General features: G+C 45.6%; 1 non-coding gene and 1 pseudogene across 1 annotated transcript; both read left to right on the plus strand.

Moving 5' to 3' along the window:
- The first annotated feature begins 4,782 nt into the window (after positions 1–4,782).
- On the plus strand, positions 4,783–4,853 carry TRNAR-GCG (transfer RNA arginine (anticodon GCG)). The gene has a single exon. It is a non-coding gene; the product is annotated as a tRNA-Arg (tRNA).
- A 5,760-nt stretch (positions 4,854–10,613) lies between these two features.
- Positions 10,614–12,302, plus strand: LOC121817822 (proline-rich protein 13-like; annotated as a pseudogene).
- The last annotated feature ends 1,070 nt before the right edge of the window (positions 12,303–13,372 follow it).

The following is a 13,372-nucleotide window of genomic DNA, read 5'->3' on the forward strand; positions in this document are numbered from 1 at the left end:
ATGCTAAGTCACTTCAGTTGTGTCCAACTCTTTGCAACTCTATGAATGGCAGCCCACCAGACTCCTCTGTCCATGGGATTCTCCAGGCAAGAATATTGGAATGGGTTGCCATGCCCTCTTCCAGGGGATCTTCCTGACCCAGGAATCGAACCTGTGTCTCCTGTATCTCCTGCATTAGCTGGGGATTCTTCACCATCAGCACCACCTGGGAAGCCCCAGAAAATCTCCCTACTTCACTCCAAATCAGAGCTGAAGTCCTTACAGTGGCCTTCAAAGGTCCCACTCCCTACTCCAAGCCTGTGCTGCCTTCAGGCCCTGTTGGCCTCTAGGTCAGCCAAGTACACTCTACCCTCAGGGCTTGAATCCTTGCCTTGGGCTCTCCCAAATCTCCCTGCAGCTCCCTTTCCCCTCCTTCAGGTCCCTGCTCCAATGCCAATGATCAGAGTCCACTTCCTGGAGCAGATGCTCCTCACCCTGCTTCACGCCCCACCATTCCGGATACCAAGTATTGGTTTGTTCTCCATCTCTCCCCACTAGAACATAAGTTCCATAAGAGCAGAGTCAGTATTTGGCAAATTGCTACTCCCCTCCCCACCCCCACCAAATGCCTAGTACAGGGCCTGGCACACGACACTCCATAAGAATTTGTCAACTGAGTGAATGAATGCCTAATACTATTTTAGGGGCTGAGGATATAGCAATAAACAAGATATACAATCCATATCTCCTGAAGCTTACTTCTAAAAACAGGCATTAAATAGGTTACAAAACTATCTATGAAATTGAGAGGCATGGAGGTAAAAGAGAAAGGGGGGAAATAAGTGGAAAAAAAGACTTCTTTAGTGGTCCAGTGGCTAGGACTCCGCACTCCCAATGCAGGGCGTCTGGGTTCGGACCCTGGTTGGGGAACTAGATCCCAAATGCCACAACTAAAGGGTTTGCATGCCACAACCAAAGATTCCACAAGAGGCAACAAAGATGGAAGATCCCACCGCTAAGACCTGGCACAGCCAAATAAATAAATAAAAACAAATTTAAAAAAAAATTGAGACAGCGAGGGGAAAAAAAAAATCCACCCAGACTAGATCAGATGGGGAAGGAATCCTACCCAAGAATTTTTTGAAAATGTCTGCTATTTGTTTGCAATGATAAAGGTGGATACCTGGGGGCAATAGTCCCCTACAAAACAGAACACTTTGGTGAATCAGTGGTAAAGAATCTGCCTGCTAATACAGGAGACATGGGTTCGATCCCTGGGTGAAGGAGATCCCCTGAAGCAAATGGCAACCCACTCCAGTATTCTTACCTGGAGAATCCAATGGACAGAGGAGCCTGGCAGGCTACAGTCCATGGGATTGCAAAAGAGTTGGACACGACTTAGCAACTAAACAACAACAACATGGAGATGGAAGGGAAATCTACTAATGTACAAATATCCCCTCTTTGTAACCCCCAATGTGTCAAGCCTGGCGTGCTGCAGTTCATGGGGCCCCAAGGAGTAGGACACAGCTTAGCTACTGAACAATGTGTCAGAGAATGCCAGGACTTGCCACTAGGGGGCCTTGGTTTTCTGCGCTGTTGCTTCGGTCTGCCATTCAGTGTCACTGCTGAACTCAGGCATCCTCCGGGTGATAGAAGTCATCGTCCTGCCAGCTCAAAGGGGCTTGACAAGAAGGGTTTCCATAAAAACATCACACTGTTTCAGAACCCAATCAACCCCCAGAAATCCCTTGGATCCTTCTGTTTAGCCCAGGCCACAGCATATTAAAAAGCAGAGACATTACTTTGTCAACAAAGGTCCATCTAGTCAAGGCTATGGTTTTTCCAGTGGTCATGTATGGATGTGAGAGCTGGACTATAAAGAAAGCTGAGTGCAGAAGAACTGACGCTTTTGAAGTCCTGGATGTTCATTGGAAGGACTGATGTTGAGGCTGAAACTCCAATACTTTGGCCACCTGATGCAAAAAGCTGGCTCATTTGAAAAGACCCTGATGCTGGGAAAGGTTGAGGGCAGGAGGAGAAGGGGATGACAGAGGATGAGATGGTTGGATGACATTACCAACTCAATGGACATGGGTTTGGGTGGACTCCGGGAGTTGGTGATGGACACGGAGGCCTGGCACACTCGGTTCATGGGGTCACAAAGAGTCGGACACGACTGAGCGACTGAACTGAACTGAACTGAACCTCCCCTTGATCGTGGAAAGTTTCTTCTCCAGAGCATTTAGTGTCCTTTCCTGCCCGCAGTCTTCAGTCTAGATTAATTTAGTCCCTCAAAAGATTTCCTATGACACTGAACTTTAGAAGAGAAGAGACTTTATTCTTTGGTTCCTTTTTCCCCAAGGTGCTCCTTGAACCCCAGGCAAAATTTCCCCAGTTCTCGCCAGTGACAGTTAAGGCTGTCAAGACAAGGAGCACTGGCGGGGGCAACCTCAAAGCTCCCAGTATACCCTTCATGCCAGACAGTGGATGCCTACTCAACTTACATCACTCAGGAAGACAGTCCCCACACAGCATCTCTGTCTCAAAAATGTCAAGCCCTACCCAGCCATCTAGTGCCTGGATTGGGGTGGAAATGTGGGTGGAGGAAAAGTAAATTTGAGGTATTTACTAGAAGTTGAGGGGAGGAGAATATTCATCACCCAGCCTTGGGTTAACAGAGCTTTGGGGCAGTGGAGGAATTCAGGGGTTTCCATGTGGAAACAAAAGGGCAGAAAGAGGATGGTGGCTTCAGAGGCCGAGAGCATATGGGGACAGCCACAGAGTAGGCTGTATAATTAACATACTGTATTGTATACATGACATTTGCCACAAAGGTATACCTTGTGTTCTCACCACGTAAAATTTGAACTATGGGAGTTGAAGGATATATTAATTAGATGGTGGTAATCATTTCATAATATACTCTTATTTCAAAACATCAAGTTGTACAGCATACATGGCGTGTGTGCCTGCTCAGTGGTGTCCGACTCTTTGCGACCCCGTGGACTGCAGCCCTCCAGGCTCCTCTGTGCATGGGATTTCCCAGGCCAGAATACTGGAGTGGGTTTGCCATTTCCTCCCAACTCAGGGATCGAACCCATGTCTCCTGCATCTCCTGCATTGGCAAGCAGATTCTTTACCACTAGCACCACCTGGGAAGCCCCATTGTACACATTTTATTTTGTCAATTAAACCTCAATAAAGCTAAGGAAAAAAAAGTAATAAACTAGGATGGCCCAACTCAAGAGACAGTGAGCCCTGGTACTTTCCTGGTGGTTCTGCGGCTAGGACTTTCGGCTTCCACTGCAGGGCATGTGGGTTCAATCCTTGGTCAGGCAACTAAAATCCCACGTGCCAGGTGGTTCAACCAAAAAAAAGAGACAGTGAGCCCCAACTTGGGAATCCTCAGAAAGATCATGGAGGGGCCTGGATATCCTTAGCATGTGGTGAGAGGTTCATGACATTTTATTCTGATATTTAAGGAAAATGGGGGCAACTGCAGAAAGTAGAGGACTGGGGCTTATAATTAATTACAGCTGTGATAAGGACCATGGGATGCTAAGAATAACAGAAGACTTAGTGGACATCTGCTATTTCCTGTTCAGCATTCATTTGCCCCTCTCTGGGTGACAGCAACCCAAGTTTCCCTTGCATGTTCTTGATCTACGTGGTTCCAGTGGGGCTTACTCCATCCCTTGGCTCCATGGGATGATCACATGACCCAGGTCTTGTCAAGCAGCGTCTTCCTACTCATGAGCTACAGCGATTGGCTCAGGTTTACAGAACTGGGTTATACAGCCCAGGTTGTATAACTACGTTTAGGCAGCTCCTGGCTCTTCTCTGCACCTATTAGGGGGAAAAGTATGCTCTTTTCATTAGAGCTGTAACCTGTGAGATGTAAGCCTGGTGGCCATCATTGTCACCTCTTGGGGAGAGTCTCGTTAAGCATGAAACCGACACAGTGAGTGAAGCAGAGTTGAGACAAGGAGTGATGGACTCTGATGACATTATTTGAATACAAGGATCCATGAATGATCCATGGGCTTCCCAGGTGGCACTAGTGGTAAAGAACCTGCCTGCCAGTGCAGGAGACATAAGAGACACAGGTTCAACACCTGGGTTCAGAAGATCCCCTGGAGGAGGAAATGGCAACCCACTCCAGTATTCTTGCCTGGAGAATCTCATAGACAGAGAAGCCTGGCAGGTTATAGTCCATAGGCTCACAAAGAGTCGGTCGGAGGAGCCTGCCGGGCTGCGATCCATAGGGTTGCAAAGAGTCCGATACAACTGAAGCAACTTAGCATGCTTCCATGACTGAAATTAGATCAAAATGGGTTTTGCAGTTACATGAGCCAACATATCCTCACAAATCTATTTGAGTTCATTGTCTATCCCTTGCAAACAAAGAGCTCTAACTGGACTTCCCTGCGGGCCCAATGGTAAAAAACCCACCTTGGAATGCATGGGGCCCAGGTTCTATCTTTGGTCCGAGAAGATTCCATATGCCACAGGGAAACTAAGTTGGTGTGCTGCAACTAAAATCCAATGCAGCCAAATAAGTTTAAAAAGAGAGAGAGAGAGAGAGCTCTGACTGGTAGGCAGAGAAACCTAATCTGTAAGACCCCTGAAACCACCAGTATCTATGGGGTCCTGTCCCACAGCAGCCACGGATCAACATAGGTAACATTGATTTCTAGAAGCCACTGAGCCCTTCTGGGTCTAGATTCTCACTTCTCAGGCTGAGATTACCTGAGTGTTCATCAGGATCTATTTGATCCGGAATAACAGATAAATGGGGCTTCCCTGGTGGCTTAGTGGTAAAGAATCTGCCTGCGATGCAGGAGACCCAGGTTCGATCCCTGGGTTGGGAAGATCCCCTGGAGAAGGAATGGCAACCCACTCCAGTATTCTTGCCTGGAGAACCCCATGGACAGAGGAGCCTGGCGCGACCTACAGTCCATAGGGTCCCACAGAGCTGGACATGACTGAAGCGACGAAGCAGCAGCAGCAGCAGGAATAGATAAACCAACACAGACTGGCTGATTTGAAACTGATTTGTAAAAGTGAAGCACAAATCAGGGTCAGCTTATGCAGAGGCTTCAATTTCAACACCGCGATGGATTTCCCTCTCCACCAGCTCGGCCCCCTCTGTGTCAACTTATTCCGGACTTCCTCTCTGCCGGTGGTGTAGGATGGCTGCCAGTCCCCCCAGCCAGCATCATCTCAGAGTGATTCCCAGCTGGAAAGAGTGTGAGTCCCCTTCCTCTCCGTCTTGTCCTGGCTGGTGTTTGCATTGCGTTTGGTTGGTCCTGAATGGATCCTGTATCATGGATGAGCCAATCACCAGTAGCCAGGGCAATGAAGTTCTCTGATTGGCTGACGCCTTGTCAGCTACTCCACCCCTGAGCAGGAGGTGGAACCTCACTCAAGGAACTGACTGAGAGGGTGTATTCTTCCAGGGAAAATTCAGATGGGGTGTGGGGAATGTATCCTTTGCCTCCAATTCTTCACCCTTCTCTCCACCCACGTCCTTTGCCAGATTATTTTGCAGTGCCTTCCAACCACGGGCAGGATGACCTTCCCATTCTCTTGAATCTGGGGTCAAAGCATATGACTTGCAGTTAATGAGGTAGCAGCCCAATGTGAGCCCAGGTGTGATCCTGAGGCTTGAAAGGGGGTTTGCTCCTGGGTGCTCAATGTCTCTTACTTTCTCCCATTGCAACGAAACCATGTTTGTTTCTTCTTCATGGATCTGGGATAACTGCCTTTGTATTTTTCCCCGTTTTTCTTTAAGTACTACTTCACAGTCCTTGTGTTCGCAAAGAGTTGGACACAACTCAGTGACTAAGCACAGCACAACACACGGAAGCCTGCAAACTAACATCAGAATGTCATCTTTTATTTTTATTATCTTTCGGCTGTGCCACGGCTTGCAGGATCCTAATTCCCCTATCACGGATCAAACCCGTGAAAGTACAGAGTCCTAACTGCCGGACCACCAGGGAGTTTCACCCCCTGTTTTTCTTTACTCCTTATCTGCATACGCATATGTTTTTAAGGACTAGAAAGTATTGAAATAGTTATCTTCTTTAAGAATGGCCCTGTCCCTCCACTGGCAATGGAGGGGTCCGCTGCCATGTTTGTGCCATAGCTGGTAACTTATGGGTAGTCTCAAGCTGTCCCAAGTTGGGCCAGTTTGAGTCTTTCTCCCAGAGGTGTAGAATTGAAACTGAGAAGTTGATCAATACCTGCTTCAATATCTCAATAAAATATGAGTGCGTAGAAGTCACAGGGCAGCTGTGTTTAATCTGAGCCTAGAGAAGCAGGAACAGTCAATGTGTTGGTTAAACTGATGCTGTAACACATGAAACTCTAAATCTCTGTGGCTTAACATCATAACTGATGTGGCAAACATTATATCTGCCTCACCGAACAGTCTGAGGCTGGTCTTCTGCATGGTGATTTAAGGACCTCTGTCTGTGGTTCTGCTCCCCCTGGGGCCTCAGTTGGGAGATGGCAAACAATATAGAGAGAGGATAAATTCTTTTTCCCAGAAATGGAACACACCTTCCACTCACATCCCATTGGCTGGAACTGGTCATATGACCACACCTAAAGATCCCCTGGAGAAATGGCAACTTACTCCAGTATTCTTGCCTGGAAAGTTCCATGGACAGAGGAGCCTGATGGGCTATAGACCATAGGGTTGCAAAGAGTCAGACATGACTGAACGACTAAACAATAACTAACCATACGGGAGGCTGGGAAATAGATGCCCAAGAGGAAAGGAGCCACATTTCTCTGCTACAGGACTGGAGAGAGAGAGCAAGAGGGAGGAAACTGATAGAGTAAAGCGGAGCGGAATGGCCAGAAATGATCATGAAGACAACTGGCTGGGTACTTAACAATTTTCTGGTTCTAAATTCCTACACTCTAATACTTTGGCCACCTGATGTGAAGAGCCAACTCAATGGAAAAGACCCTGATGCTGGGAAAGATTGACGGCAGGAGGAGAAGAGGACAACAGAGGACAAGATGGTTGGATGGCATCACCGACTTGATGGACACAAGTTTGAGCAATCTCCAGGAGATGGTGAAGGACAAGGAAGCAGGGGGAAGAAAAGTTGGGCTGGTCTATCAGTGATTCGCAAACTTGTGCATGAATAAGAATCACGTGGCTGGTTGAAACACAGATTCCCAGGCTCCACCCCGAGTTTGGAGATAGGAGGTCAGGAGCAGGGCCAAAGAAGCTGCATCTCTAACAGGTTCCAGGTGCTCTAATCTGCGGTCCCAAACCTCACCATGCGTAACTGTTCTAGACTACCAGAGACTGGGAAAAATGCAACATGTTAATCTTACTGGGTCCTGATTTAAGAAATAAACATCTGTAAACTCATTTGGAAAATAACTGGGTTCATTTGAATGTGGACTCAGTATTGTTGTAGCCATGGGTTCCGGGAAACAAATTCACTCAGAAGGACAATGCAGATGGGGGAGTGCAGTTTTTCACACCAGCGGGCCCAAGACAGAGTCTCCTCTTAGCCAAGGACCCTGACCAGTTTTTGTGAAAACTTATATACCCTAAGTGTATAAGGTTCCCTGAAACTAGTCTGAACAAAGGAAAAAGAAAGATACAAAGTTAACCCACGATCATATGCCTTAAGCCTAAGTAGTTAACAGTGGACAATTATCAATAGGCCTGTGGTCATACCCCAGTAAACATAATAGAAGGTATGATTCTATTCAATTACACAGATAATTAGGGTATTCTTTTAGGTTATGGAGAGCCCTGGGGCTCTTCCTTCTGGAGGCCTGGTTTTCCAGCCGGTATGTCGTTTCCATAGATACTGGACATATAGCTCAAAGTCCACAGTCTGGCCCAAGATGGAGTCATGCTTTCAAGATAGAGCCTGTTCTGTTTCATCCTTCAGTATTAGAAGATATTTGAGGATTACTGTTAATTTTCTTGGATATGATGAGGGCATGGGACTGTGAAGGAAGATGTCCTTGTTTTTAGCAGATTTATGCTGAGGTCTTTAAGGGTAAAGTGTCATGAGCTCTGGGCTTCCCAGGTGACATTAGTGGTGAAGAACCTGCCTGCCAGTGAAAGGGATGTAAGAGACTCAGGTTCGATCCCTGGGTTGGAAAGATCCCCTGGAAGAGGGCATGGCAATCCACTCCAGTATTTTTGCCTGAAGAATCCCATGGACGGAGAAGACTGGCAAGCTACAATCCATAGGGTCGCAAAGAGACCGACATGACTGAATCGACTTAGCATGCACGCACGTCATGTTGCCTGCAACTAACTAAAATGTTTTAGCAAAATACAGACACATGGCCCAAGCAGTAAAGCAATTATTGGTAATTATTGAATCAGACGATGAGTGATTGTTATACCATTCCTTCATTTCCTCCGTGTTTGAATATTTGAAAAATAAAAAGCTGAGGAGAAGGTATGGCTGCAGCCTAATTGAGTAGAGGCTGCTATTGTCAGCCCTTCTGGGTCATTTAAGGACCTTGGATTCTATCCTGAGTGCGTGAGGAAGCCCTGGAAGGTTTCAAGCAGGGTGTGACATGATCTGATTTTATTTTTTTTAATTTATAGTTTTAAAAAAAGATGTTTTCCTTTTGAGGCTTGGCAAAATGGATGACCTAGAAAATGGTTCATGGCCAAGCCCCAGAGAGCTGCCAGTTTGCACCCGGAAAGCATAATTATCAAATTATAAACCAGAAGACACTGCATGTGTTCATCATTCTGAATAAAACTAAATTGGGTTTAGGGTTTGGGTTCCCCAAAGCTGCATGAAAACAAAATCTCATAATCACTTACATATAACTTATTATTAATAACACAGGGACTTCCCTGGGGGTCCAGAGGTTAAGACTGGTGCCTCCACCTCTGAGAGTGCCGGTTCAATTTGTGGTTAGGGAACTAACAAGCCATGCAACACAGCCAAAAAATAATAACGGGACTTCCCTGGTGGTTTCAGTGGTAACGAATCTGCCTGCCACGGCAGGAGACACAGGTTCAGTCCCTGGTGCCGGAAGATCCCACGTGCGGTGGAGCAAGCAAGCCCCTGCCCCACAACTGCTGAAACCCCGCACACTCTAGAGCCGGTGCTCCGCAACAAGAGAAGCCGCTGCAATGAGAAGCCCCAGCATTGCAACCAGAGAAAACCCGTGAGCAGCAGCGAAGACCCTGTGCAGTCGAAAATCAATAAATAAACTATGGGAAAACAGAAAAACATATTGGGGCAGGGAGGGAAAATGTGGCTGAAAACTTCCTAAACTTGATGAAAGAGATATTAATCTGTCCATCCAAGAATCTCAGCCAATGTCGCTAAGACATGTAAACACTACTCAGTGCTGAGCGAAGTAGTAAATTATAATTACCTTCCCTTTCTGCACTTTTGGTTTTCCTGGTGTTAGTAATTTTCTTTCTTTCTTCCCCATCTGCTTAGAAAAAGCCATGCATGTGTTAAATTCAACCTCAGACTCTCCACCAGTTGTTTAAATTGTTTCTCAAGATGTTCGGTTGGATTAACTGGTTTACAAATCTAATCTTCTTGAAGAAAATCTCTGCTGGAGCCCCTCGCCCTGCTCCAAGGTGGACTGACCACTCTCTGAACCTGTTGCCATGTCATCCTGGGGTCTGTCTCTCAATATTTCCCAGAGGAGTCCCTTCCCTCTTTTCTATGTTGGAGCTCCTATTTCTATATGAAATTATGTTTAGCCTCCTTGATTTCCTCTCTTGTTTTGGTGGAGCACATTCTTTTGCAGTTGCTCAATAAAGTGTGCATAAAATCTTGCAAAAATTGTTATGGGATGTTGCTAAATTGCTTTCTAAAAGAGTTGTTAACAGTTTGCATTTCCATCAGCAATATAGGAACCCCAGACCCCTCCAGTTCTTTCATTTTTGCCTACCTGCTGGGTATAAATTGCCAGCTCATTGGAGCTTTAATTTGCCTTTCCCTGTTGCCTATGAGATTGAACATTTTTAGTTTATGGATTTGCCATTTGGATTTGCTGTCTACCTATAAGGACTGTCTGAGCGGAACAAGCCTGGACCATCTTTGTAAATACAAATCATCCCTTTCTTTAAAAAAAAAAAATTTTTTTTATTTCTTTATTTTTGGCTGTGCTGGGTCTTCCTTGCTGCTCAGGCTTTTCCCTAGTTGTGATGAGTAGGGGGCTACTCTCAGTTGCCATGTGCAGGCTTATTGCGGTGGCTTCTCTTGTTGCAGAGCACAGGCTCTAGGGCACTTGGGGCTCACTAGTTAGGGTGCACCGGCTCAGGTGCTCTGAGGCATGTGGAATCTTCCTGCATCAGAGATTAAACCCCTGTCTCCTGCGTTGGCAGGCAGATTCTTTACCCTGGAGCCATCAGAGAAGTCCCTAATTATTCTTTTAACTCTGCTGATGGTATCTTCCCATACATTTCCCTCTAATTTTAACATAGAATCATCTAAAGATTTTTGGCGGCCTCTGGGCTTTTTGACTTGGTCTGAAAATATTTCCCCCAAGCCCTAGATTGTAAATCTAATTTCCTGAATTTTCCGCTAAGACTTTTTTCGGGCTACACTGGGTCTTCGTCGCTGCCCGCAGGCTTTCTCTAGCTATGGCAAGCAGAGGCCACTCTGGTTACAGTCCTTGGGTTTCTCATTGCAGAGGCTTCTCTTGTTGCAGAGCACTGGCTCTGGGGCACGCAGACCCCAGTAGTTGTGGCTCCTGCCCCACAGCATATGGAATCTTCCAGGACTAGGGGTCAAACTCACGTCCCCTGCATTGGCAGGAGGATTCTCAACCACCGGACTACCAAGGAAGTCCCTCTTCTAAGACTATTATTAAGATTTTAATTCATCTTTAATTTACTTTTGCCTATGATATAAGGGGATATTGATTCAATTTTATTTCTTTATTTCTTCCAAACAGCCAGTTGTGCTGGAACATATTACTATATAAACTGCCCTCTTGGTATTTTTTTGGTGTCCAGCGGTTAGGGCTCCGAGGTGCTGCTGCAGGGAGCACGGGTTCGATTTCCGATCCCTGGTCAGGGAATTAGGCTCCCACAGGCCACCAGTGTGCGCCAAAAAAAAAGTTAAAAATAAACAAACTGCCCTCTCTGACTGATGTGAAGTTCCACTTTTGTAATGATTATTATAGATAATGGGATCCATTTCTGGGTTGTCTCTTTAGTTGTCCTGGTTGCAGATTTTAACATGTTCCATGTGAACTTCTATATTAAAGTTTATATCATGTTACCTAATTTCGAAAAGACCCCATTTTAATGGGAGCTGCATGTGGGAGCATTCATATTTTCTGATGTTTTAAGTAACCCTATTTTCTTAAAAAAAAAATCCTGTTTTCTGATATCGCCTCTTTATTTTTCCTTCAAGACATTTTTTTCCTTCATAGAGATCCTACATCCTCTGATAATATAACTGTGAATGAAATATTTTTCTTTTCCCATTTCTACCAATAATTTTTTACAATATCAAATTACTTCGTCCAGAGTGAGCATTTCACGTTTTAAAATCCTGGTATGGGGTGTAAGGGTGACCAGTCATCTCGATACCCCAGTCTCCTTTCTCAATTCCTGGGCTGAAGGAAACATTTGAACATGTGGAATCCCAATGCCAGGCATCCAGGACCATATCCACACCCCCCTAACACTGGGCATCCTGGAGGTTGCAATCCTAGCCATGCACCACCTGCCAACGCTCCCTTTCCTCCAGGCCCCTTTCCCACTCCCCCAGGAGCACCCCAGGGGAATCCAGCCTTTCCCCCTGTGGGCCCTGTCATCCTGTGCCACAGCCAGGATATCCAGGATGCCAGCCCTCAGGTCCCTACCCTCCTCCATACCTGGCCCTGGCATGCGTCCTGTGAATCCATTGGTTCCGGGTATAGTAGGACCAGGAATAGTGATTGACCAGAAGGTGCGCAAGAAAATGAAGAAAGCTCATAAAAAGAAGCAGAAACACCACAAGCATGACAAGCATTCCTCCTCCTCCTCTTCCAGCAGTAACTCTGACTGAATACAGGGCCTGGACCCTTCCCTCAATTCTCTCCAGTTCAGCTCTCCCATTCAAGCTTCAGATGCCATCTTGTACTGGGGGAAATTAACTCTTGCTACCCCTTCACCCCCACCCCTGCAATCTAATCCTCATTCTGCCGTTCAGCATTAACAAGCTAGGACAAATCGGAAAAAAATTGCCACGGGCTAAGAAAGGCCATCTTCTCACTGCTTGGATAGAACTTTTAGCTGATGAGTTTGACAGAACTGTTTTTTGGAGATGGTAAGATCTGAGCTAAATACTAAAGACAAGTCTGCTGCTGCTGCTGCCGCTGCCGTGTCCGACTCTGTGCGACCCCAGAGACAGCAGCCCACTAGGCTCCCCCATCCCTGGGATTCTCCAGGCAAGAACACTGGAGTGGGTTGCCATTTCCTTCTCCAATGCATGAAAGTGAAAAGTGAAAGTGAAGTCGTTCAGTTGTATCCAACTCTTAGCGACCCCATGGACTGCAGCCTACCAGGCCCCTCCGTCCATAGGATTCTCCAGGCAAGAGTACTGGAGTGGGGTGCCATTGCCTTCTCCAAAGACAAGTCTAAGATCTATAAAATGTGATTTTTTTTTTTTACTTTCTTTTGTAATATTTATGATTGAGGAGATGCTATGGATATTGTTATGGAAAGGAAAAATGACCTGTACCTTTCTTATAATTGTAGCATGCTTGGGCGATTTAGTGGCAAATAAACATTTCCCAGCAGGTAAAAATAATAATGATAATAAAATCCTGGTGTATTTGATAGAGTCTCCAAAATACTATTTTATTTTGATTTCAAGGGAATGGCTTTAGTATTTAGAATAATGTTTGCTGTCAATGTTTGGCAGAGAAAACTTATCATCTTTAAGTAGTTTTATTTCTTTTAATTTCTTTTTTTTTAGTAATTTTTTGAAGAAGCTATTGAATTTCTTCAACTGACTTTTCTACATCAATTGATATGATCACATTGTTACTTTCCTTTAATGTAATGTAAAGAATTACATTGATCAATTGGCTTGAGTGAAAGTTGCTCAGTTGTGTTCGAATTCTCCACACCAGAATGCTGGAGTGGGTAGCCTTTCCCTGCTTCATGGGATTTTCCCAACCCAGGCCTTCCACATTGCAGGCAGATTCTTTACCAGCTGAGCCACAAGGGAAGCCCAAGAATACTGAAGTGGCTAGCCTTTCCCTTCTCCATCGGATCTTCCTGACCCAGGAATCAAACTGGGGTCTCCTGCATTGAAGGCAGATTCTTTACCAACTGAGTTATTGAGATTAAACCTGCCATACATTCCTGAAATAAAGTTCTATCTGCTCAAATTATGTTATTCTTTTGATATATAAT

Source organism: Ovis aries, chromosome 24 (genome assembly GCF_016772045.2).
Source record: "Ovis aries strain OAR_USU_Benz2616 breed Rambouillet chromosome 24, ARS-UI_Ramb_v3.0, whole genome shotgun sequence".
Taxonomy (NCBI): Eukaryota; Metazoa; Chordata; class Mammalia; order Artiodactyla; family Bovidae; genus Ovis; species Ovis aries.